The following is an 11,134-nucleotide window of genomic DNA, read 5'->3' on the forward strand; positions in this document are numbered from 1 at the left end:
TAGTTTTTTAACACATTTGTAGTAGAATTACATAATCTTTTTATTAATGTAATACAATTGAAATTTTAAATTTTATCTTAGATTTAAAGTTCTGTTAAAAAAAGACTAGAAAACTTTAAAAATCCTGGCAGAAAGTCTAAAAACTAAATTTTATTTTAAACAAATGGCCATCCTGTTAATATACAAACTCAGGTTATTTATTTAAGCATTAGGTTATTTTCTAGTGGCTCCTCTTTTCATCTTAAATGTTTTATGTTAAGTTTATGTACTTTTATAGAAAATACATTTATATTATCAATAGGTTATTAGTAAAACTATTACAGATTATATGATACCATTTATGACAAATAATTATAATGATTTTAATACTCTCTAATTTTATGATTGGAACTTGGTAGCAGTTAAATTATGTTTAAAAGCATTATAGAAATTTAGATGAGTATTGAAAATTTGGTAATTACCTAGGATAATGTTGCACCAATATCAAGTTGAAATTATATTATATTTGATGTCTTATTTATCCATAAGTATAGGCTAAAAATTTTTGTTCTATAAATAAAATTGAACTTATTTATCATAAACTAATAAAAGTTAAATATTTAATCACTTTTATTTTACAATACAATGCTATTATATCATATGTACAATAATTTACATTGATTATCTTTTCAGCCTCAAAAATCCATCCTCAAAAATTAAAAAGTATCTTTTTTTTTAAATGTTTATTTTTAAAAATCTTTTACACTTACAATTTTCAATGTTTTTGAACAAAAAACATGTTTAATGATTTTGATTGCTTTGTAGATTATGAGTTAAAACTTTATTTGAAATAAAAAAGTCAGGAAAACTATTTTTTAACATTTAAAACTAGACTTTTTTTTCAACGAACTTCTTCTATTGAGCATAAGCATCTTTTCAAAAATATTTTAAGCTTACAATAATGTTTACAAACAAAAATCTACACAAAGACAATTTTGCACCTGTTGAAATTTTTAATTTATTTTTTATTAACTTAAATTTATTATTATTATTTTTTCTATCACTATTAACGCTAACCCTTACCCTCTATAGGTAACTTTTTCGCTCTTATTTGTTTTTTAATGTTTTAAGGATCTGAGTATGTGAATTAAAGTCATTTAAAAAATTTGCATGTTTGAGGATGGATTTTAAAGGCTGAAAAGACTTTTATCAAATACAATGTTGTGAAATACAATCAAATATTTAAGTTTACAATAATTAAATTTAATTCTTACTCTATATTAATATATCTAGTTTGAAACAAAGTATCTTTTAAGATTAAAAATATTATGCTTATAGCATTGATTTTTAGCCTAAAATTTCTTAAAAAAGAATTCAAGTATAATTTCAGCTTGATATTGGTGTGACATCCTAGGCAATTACCAAAAATTCTTTTATAAATAAGTCTATTTATTATATAAAGCCTTTATATGTCAATAGAAATCTTGAATATAAACTAGTGTCGAAAATGTAACATTTGTAACTATTTCACAGTTTAAGTTGGTTTCATAAATATTTGCTTGTTATAAAGTCAAATAGTATTAGCTTATAATATAAAAATCACAAGACGTTTTGAAAACTTAAAAAAATTGTAATTAGGTTATTTCTATAAATAAAATTATCTATAAAACACAACCGAGAGACCAAGCTCCGAATAATAACCACTATAAACCAGCAGGTTTATTTATTTTTTAATTAAGTAAATATCAACTTTATATTAGTTTGATCTAAATTTTGAATTTTATCAGTTTGATCTTGAAATGTTTAGTAAATTTTATTGGTGTTTGAGTTAAATTTGTGCACTGAAGAGTATTTTTTACTTATTTACATATACTTTTATCAAAGTAGTTTAAAGCAAGTATGTTTTTTTTTTAATATTAAGACGTACTTGGCCTCACAAAACGCTCTAACAATAAAGTTTGTCAATTGTTTAAACATTTGTCATAATTATTTTTCAATGGTCGTACAGCAACCCACTGTTTTTCGGCTTCATAAATAAATTTCCCACCACAGGGCATAATTGTCTTCGAACAACAGCAACAGAATGAGCAGACGAGCGAGGAGTGGAAGGAACAGATGATGAAGGAGGGAAAAATAAAGAGAGACAACAGGAAGAAGACGGAAGATGTTACCAACACCAAGGGCCTCTATTTCCAGACCATGTGCTTGGACAGGGAGCTTCAAAAAGGAATTTATATGAAGGGTTTGTTTTTGATCTAAAATAAAAAGTTTTTCTTGGATATAATATTAAATTTAAAAGCGTTGTTGTAATATTTAATCATAAAAAAAAAAATTAAGTATTTGAAAATAACAATATCTATAATTGCAACCCAACCTTGTTGAAATTTGTCTACTTCTTTGCTTTTCTAACATGCTTGATTTGATAAAATAAAATTGAGGATTGTTTCGTTTATAATGTAAATATTAACCACAAAGTTAGATTTTTATCACTCGTAAATTTTCAGCATTTAATTTTAGCAGTAAAATTATAAATTTAGATAAGTACATATTTCAGTATTTTGTATTCATTCACATTAGGTTGATATCAATAAATTTTCATTTGCTTAAGTTCAGTATTTCAATACAGGTGTTACCAACTTGAGAGATGACATTGTAGAGACTTGAGCAAAGATATTCAATGATAGTAGCAATTCCCGGTGGAAATCTCCATATAATTAGAAAAGACACGCCAGAGAGCAAGTTAGTTTAAATTTTTTGTTTATTATTTATTTGTAGTTTAAATTGTTATGAAAAAAGTTCTAAACAAAATTCGGCGAAAATGAATGTTTTGTTTACTTGTAGCAAATGCACCTAAAATTAAATATGTCAATTGTAGTTAAGCGACTGTTGTTGTTTATGTTGGTTTTATTAGTTGCTCAACTGGTTAATAGTTGTGGTTTATACTACAAATATTATGGCGACAGTCTTTGGGCAGCAAATAAACTCGTTTTGTTAAAATTAGAATTAAGTGAATAACTTTTATGTTAGAAATGCTACATGCTCGTATTAGACGAAGCGGAAAAATTGTTGTCATCAGACTTCCACTGAATGATGGTGGAATGGCAAAGCATGCTACCTAGAAGTAGAAAAATCTTATCGTTTTCAGCAACATTCCCGCTATCTGTTGAATCTTTCATGCGAAAGTATGCTATTATATTAGATATTTAAATATTTTTATTGCTTTTCTTTCCCATTTTCAAATTATGTAACTTTTGAAATAGTTATTAGAACTTAAACAAATATTATGATGTTGCTTCACTTATAATATGAAAATTTGAGAAGAAATTAAACTTTTAAATACCCCACTAAATTTGTATGAACATTATAATATTCTACGTTTGAGTGATTACAAGCTAGTTAGCTATTTTATAATAACCAGGCTTGAAGTTAATGGTATTATATATATGTATCTTTTTATTTATTTATTACTTGTTTGTGCTAAGAATTATAACAAATAACTTATTGTGCTAGATAAACGATTGTTTAGTTTATAGTAAAAATTTAAGCTATTAATTTTAATTATAGTGTTTAAAATACGAATATAATGTGGCAATAGCCCTTGGGCAGCAAATAAACTAGTTTTGTTGAAAGTTTTTATCAAGTTGTTTTCACCTTTTACGAATATTATGGCGACAGTCCTTGGGCAGCAAATAAACTCGTTTTGTTAAAAGTTGAAATGAACCTAAAAAATTAACTGAATAACTTTTATGTTAGAAATGCCACATGCTCGTATTGGACGAAGCGGACAAATTGTTGTCATCAGATTTCCACCGAATGATGGTGGAATTGCAAAGCATGCTACCTAGAAGTAGACAGATGTTATTGTTTTCAGCAACATTCCCGCTATCTGTCGAATCCTTCATGCGAAAGTATGCTATTATATTAGATATTTTATTGCTTTTCTTTGCCATTTTCTAATTATGTAATCCTTGAAATAGTTATTAGAACTTAAACAAATATTATAATGTTGCTTCACTTCTAGTATGAAATTTGAGAAAAAATTAAACTTTTAAATAAACCCCTAAATTTATATGAACATTCTGATATTCTACGCTTGAGTGATTACAAGCTAGTTAGCTGTTTTATGATAACCAGGCTTCAAGTTAATGGTATTATATATATGTATCTTTTTTTTATAATTTGTTACTTATTTGTGTTAAGATTTATAACAAATAACTTATTGTGCTAGATGATCGATTGATTAGTTTATAGTAAAAATAGTTTTTATCAAGTTGTTATCACTTGTTTATTCTTTGAAAATGTAGAAAATTTTGTAATTATTCAATCTCTTTATACAATCAATATTTATTTGTAACTGTTTGTGTTATATAGACACATAAATTTGATTTCATATTTGGTATGAATACAAACATTGTATAATTCTATTAAGGTAGAATTCTATATCTGATTAAAAAAGACACGCCAGAGAGCACATTAGTTTGAATTTTTTGTTTATTATTTATTTGTAGTTTAGATTGTTATGAAAAAAGTTCTAAACAAAACCCAGCAAAAATGAATGTTTTGTTTACTTGTAGCAAATGCATCTGAAATTGAATATGTCAATTGTAGTTGAGCGACTGTTGTTGTTTATGTTGGTTTCATTAATAGTTATGTTTAAAATACGAACATTATTTGGCAACAGCCCTTGGACAGCAAATAAACTCGTTTTGTTAAAAGTTGAAATGAACTTAAAGAACTAACTGAATAACTTTTATGTTAGAAATGCCACATGCTTGTATTGGACGAAGCGGACAAATTGTTGTCATCAGATTTCCACCGAATGATGGTGGAATTGCAAAGCATGCTACCTAGAAGCAGAAAGATGTTATTGTTTTCAGCAACATTCCCTCTATCTGTTGAATCCTTCATGAACAAGTAAGCTATTATATTAGATATTTTAATATTTTTATTGCTTTTCTTTGCCTTAATTCCAGTTATGTAACTGTTGAAATAGTTATTAGAATTTAAACAAATATTATGATGTTGCTTCACTTATAATATGAAAATTTGAGAAAAAGTTAAACTTTTAAATAAACCTCTATAATTTATATGAACATTATAATATTCTACGCTTGAGTGATTACAAGCTAATTAGCTGTTTTATGATAACCAGGCTTCAAGTTAATGGTATTATATATATGTATCTTTTTTTTATAATTTGTTACTTATTTGTGTTAAGATTTATAACAAATAACTTATTGTGCTAGATGATCGATTGATAGTTTATAGTAAAAATAGTTTTTATCAAGTTGTTTTCACCTGTTTTTTCTTTGAAAATGTAGGAAATTTTGTAATTAGTCAATCTCTTTATTCAGACAATATTTATTTGTAACTCTTTGTGCTCTATAGACACATAAATTTATTTTCATATTTGGTATGAAAACAAACAGTGCATAGTTATATTAAAGTTAAAATCAATTTAAATATTACTTGATATTTTTTTAATTAACCATCATAAAAAATACTGTTTATAATATACCTACTTCTTTTTCTATAGCCTTTATCTTTAAACATATCAAAATGAGTCAGGCCAAGCTAAGATGTTGAGTATTATAACATGGTTTTATTTTCTTCGTTTGAAAATGTTTGAAAATAGTTAGTTTTGATTAATCAAATTTCTACAGAATCATCAGGTGTTTTGAATCTTTGAAGTGTAAAAATGTATCCTTCCAAGATGCATGCACTAAAAAGGTAAATTTTCATACTTGTATATAACTATTTTAAAACTTTACAGTTGTCTTCTGTGTAATTTATTTAAGTATATTAAACATGTAAAAATAGTTAGCTGTTAATGTCGTTTTTGCGCGTTTATTTTATATAGATTTTAAAATAGTTAATTTTTTGGCATCCGACCCCTGCAAAAAAATAATATAAAAGTTCACAACACAAACATATTATTCAGTGCTCTTGCACGATGTATTAATAATAATCTAAATAAGCAGCTCAAAGAAAATTATATGTGACAATGATACTAAATAAACACATGTAATACACAAATCATATTTGTTATTCTTAGTAAACATAAAAATTTTTCTGTTTGAGTCGTCTGCTGTAGCACAAACTGTTTCTAATCAAATGCATTATGAGAAGAATCCAGAATAGTATTTGCTACCTCTCATGTAGTTACGCACTATTACTGTGGACTGCGATAAGAATCGCATAAGGTTACTGTAAACAAAAATTCGTCAGTTTGTTGTACAGCTTTCGAAAAACAATTTGTTTAACTCACACGTACTTCTTTTTAATAGTATAACATTAAATTATATGATTTCAAAAGATTTAATACAACCTTTTACTAATTGCATTTAACAAATAAATGAACAAGAATAAATTAAAAAACTAAAAATTACATATATTATTCAGAATAATCTTCACAAAATATGTTTTATGGTATATAGTTTTAAATAGTTTAACCAATTTTCATTAAATTTAAGCTATATTCATTTTATCTTGAAGTGATTTATTTGAATTTGAGCATTAAAAGGTAAAATAAGTTACTACACTAGATAGGTTTGTATTCTTAATTTTTGTATATTATTTTTAAAAGCTTTTGTTCGCATTTTCGATTAGTTTTGCTCATTAAAGCACATTTTTCTAATAAGTCTAGCTTTAAAGTTAAAATAATACTTTTCCTAACTTATTTATTTGAAAGAAATTTTTATTCATAATCTACAAAGCAATCAAAACCGTAAAATGTTTTGGAAGCACACGTTTTAAGATATTTTTTTTCATTTTTGAGGATGAAAAGACAACAGTGGCTAAAAATTTATAATCTATAGATAAAATAAAACTTATTTATCATAAATTAACAAAACTTAAATATTTAATCGCTTTTATTTTACAATATAAAGCGGTTATATTAATACAATAATTAAGATTACAATATTGTAAAATACAATCGAATATTTTAGTTTATAGTAATTGAATGTAATTCTTACTATGTATTTATACTAAATTAAACTAAGAAGTTTGTAACTGGTTTATTGACATTTCAACTTTAACTAACAACAATATAGTTTACTTTTAGCATTTAATTTTTAGCAGTAAAAATCTAAATTTTCAATAAGTATTCGGTTCAGTGTTTTGTATTCATTCATATTAGGTAGATATCAATAAACTTTTATTTGCTTTAGTTTAGTATTTCAATACAGGTGGTACCAACTTGAGAAACGACATCATGAGACTTGAGCTAGATATCCACATGATAGTAGCGACTCCCGATGGAATTCTTGATCTGATTAGAAAAGACACGCCAGAGAGCAAGTTAGTATAGATGTATCTTTCAGATGTAAGAATGTATCCTTCCAAAACGCCTGCAATAAAAAGGTAAATTTTCATACTTGTATATAACTATTTTAAAATTTAACAGTTGTCTGCTGTGAAATTTATTTCAATAAACTTAACATTTAAACACAGTTAGCTGTTAATGTCGTTTTTGCGGGTTTATTGTGTATAGATAATAAAAATAGTTAATTTTATGACGTTCTGACCCCAGGTTGAAATGGTCTACAGAACCCCAAAATTGAATATTAGTTGATTACTTTTTATGTTAAAACAATTTTATGCAGTTAAAAACTATGTAAAGTCGGTTTGTGTTTACCTATCAAATTGACTTTATTGTACGTTATTAGAAAATAAAAATGTTAGTACACAGTTGTTATATCTCGCGATAAAGATTTTCTCAAAAACCTATTTTGTTATACTATTTAAATAGTTCTTCAGAAGTTTCCTGTTCTAATCCAAAATATCCATAAAATGGTTAAATATATTTGGATATTATTTCTAAATGATTCATAATTCTTAAAACACACTTGGAATTTAAGACTCATTTTCATCAATGACTTCTTCGAGTGATTGAAAGTTTGCTACATTGCCTGTTTTAACTCGTCGACACCATAGATGTAACTTTTATTTTAAAGTATTTAATACTTCCTACATTTAAGTATGTTTTTATATTCCCTAGAAACATTAAGGTTATTTATATGGCTGAAAATGTCACTCGAATAAGCTAGTATTTTCTTATATTCTTATGACTCCATTTCTTTAGCATAGTAATAGTCACGTTCCTTAAGAAAAGCTTTGACTTGTATTCGAAAGTCAAAAAAGCGCGTTAAAACTCTTCCACGTGATAGCCAGCGGACCTCCGTAAGGAAAATTAAAACTGAATGTTCACTACCGTAACCTTGGCACAACGAATTAAAACGGCAGTGATTTAGAAACGACCTCTAATTCAGTTGGTGGCCTTCAAGAAATATCAAGGATATTTTTAGATTATGATGGCTATGTTTTTGATGCAAAAGCATGTCGATGAAAAAAACAGTGAGTACCCTGCAAGTGCGAAATACCCTGTTTTAACAAAGCAAAATAAAAAAACGATTTGTTTCTTAACATAACAGGGGCATCTACAGTACACACACAACCAATAATTTGGATGTCTGTACCCTTTTCCTATAACAATTTTCGTCATTTGTGAAACACGTGGATTTATCAACTCCTCAGCAATCGTATGAGGCTTCTTGGATTTGGCTAATTTATACGCCACATGGTATGAAGCCATTAAAAGTGGTTTGCAACAGATTACAAAACCCAACTTTGAAAGTGTTACTCGTGATTAAAAGCGGATCTTTTTTGCTTTCAATGATTCAACATCATGAAACATCTGCTCAACCATGTCGGTTGTTGAAGTTTTCTTGCAACTTAGACGATTTCAAATTTGCGTTTGAAAATACAGTATTACAATATATGCATAGGACTAAATACTAATTAAAAAATTCAAATCTAAAAAATAAAAAATAGTTGATTACTTGAACAATTTTATATGATTTATTTGAGAAAAAACAACGCTTGGGTATATGACCTCGTCAGTTTGTTTTTTAGATATAAGAAAATTATGAGAAGTTAGGAAGGCGTCAAAAGAGTACAGTAACCTCTCGCATCTTTACGCACTCGTGACGTTACGCACTCTTGTTTAGTTCCGCATTTTAGAATTCTAAAAAATTCAAAAAATAAAAATTTTAGTTTTTTTTAGTATTGCACAAGTAAGGTTCGTTGTATATTTTTAATTTAAAATATGTTGTTAAATGCTATCTCACCTCTATCTTTAGACTTAGTAAACTTATGTTCCTTGACTAATTGATAAACATTTAGATTAATTATGTTAGCAATAAGAGATTAAATAAAAATTCTGAAAGAAATATGACTGTGTTAAATAATGAAAGTATAATGAAATTATGAGAGTTAAAAACACAAAAAAATAATACAGCACTCTTGCACTATATATGAATAAAGCAACACAAATTTTAATATAGACACCACACCATTTTTTAATTGTTATCAAATGCTTTATTATAAATTGAATTTGCTAAGTAGAATAGAATATGAATGTTAAGTATCAAATAAGTGACATTTAAATATAGATAGAGATAAAATCTACTTATTATTTTAGATATATTTTGTTAAATAGAGTAAAGAAATTGTTAAAAGTGGTAAAGTTCCCAGTCTGCTTTTAACTATGAAGCAATATCAAAAAACAGCCATTATAGTAAGTGTATTTGGTACCTTTCGTATCTTTACGATCTCTCGCATCTTTACGCACTTCTTCTGTGGACACAATGTGCGTAAATAAGCGAGAGGTTACTGTAAATAAATGTTAGGTTTAAACTTAAAAAAAAACTTTTTAGACATTTTAATATGAATTAGGTACTGAAAATATAAAATAAACTGAGCTAGGTAAATCCAAAGTAATATTTTTAGTTGAAAACTATATGCTCACGTTAGTCTAAAGCCCAAAAAAAACTTTTTTTTTTAATATAATAACTGTTACAGACTTAAGATTTAGGTAAAAGTAGTTTAGTTTTTGTAAAGCAACAGTTAAAACAAAAACAACAACTAAGTTTGAGTTTGAAAGATTAGTTAGAATTATGCAATTTGAGTGTGACCTAATTATAAAAACTTTACATTTTTTTGTACGAATTGAATTGCGTGTAAGCTTTAATTATCGGTAGTTATGTTTTGTTCAGTAAAAAAATATCCTTACATTCATTGATGGTGTGTAAATAATATTTACAAGCTTAGATAGAAGTTTAATTGAGGGTTAAGGTGTGTTATTTTATATAAATGTTGTATTAACTTTTAATATTTTGGCTTCTTGAACAAAATGCGTAAGTAGCTTTCCCTATTTAACTTACTAAAGTTGATTACCTTACTAAACTTGGGTGAGCAGTTTAAATATATTGCAAACTACAATTAGTCAGTTTGCAAAAATAAACTAACGTCTTAAAACTAACTCTTGTCATTCCGATTACCATATGTAACAATCACTTAAAAGTTAGCTCACTAATTTTAAAACTTAATGAAGCAAGTTTATATTTTTTAGAGTTTACTTTTTACGTGTTTATAGCTTGTTTTTGACCAACTTTGAATAAAACATTTATTACTAAAAAAGAAATATTTTAACTGTTGTTATCCTACCTTGCTTATACTATTATATTGCTGATAAAGTTGGTACTTTCCTGTCTTTAACTGGGCTAGTAAACTAATAATTTTGACAACGGGAAACCAAATATAACAGATTGAAATTGTAAAGTAATTTTAACTAAAACTAGACCACACTCAACTGGTGTAAGTTCAATTGCTTAAATATTTAACTGCTTTTCTGTTAAGAATACAAGTATATATTTGGAAACGCTAGCTTTTATTTTGATGCTTTTAAGTTCTGAATTTACTTAAAAAAACAGCTATTGCAATAAAATTGCAAGTTAACCTCAAAATAAACTTTTTCAAAGGCACAGTTTTAGCTTAAAAGTTTTACGTTAGATTAATAGAAATAAAAAGTTAAATATATAGGTAAGAATTAACTGACGTTTTGAATAAAATCAACACTAAAAGAAAACTTAAATGATTAAAACCTTTAAACCGATTTCATTTTTGTATTATTTGTTTAGTTTTGTAGTGTGCGAATTTAGCAAACTAAGACTTTTAAAGAGTTTCTAATTTAAAGCCGTTTTATGAAATCAAAGTTTGAGCAGTAAACTTTGAGAAACCAGCTTTAAACTATTTTATTTCTGTTAAATTTTAAATTTTCTGAAAACCGTTACATTTACTAAAAATTGTTCCA

The sequence above is a fragment of the Thalia democratica genome, unplaced genomic scaffold (genome assembly GCF_965202585.1).
Source record: "Thalia democratica unplaced genomic scaffold, ktThaDemo2.hap1.1 HAP1_SCAFFOLD_970, whole genome shotgun sequence".
In the NCBI taxonomy this organism is placed as follows: domain Eukaryota; kingdom Metazoa; phylum Chordata; class Thaliacea; order Salpida; family Salpidae; genus Thalia; species Thalia democratica.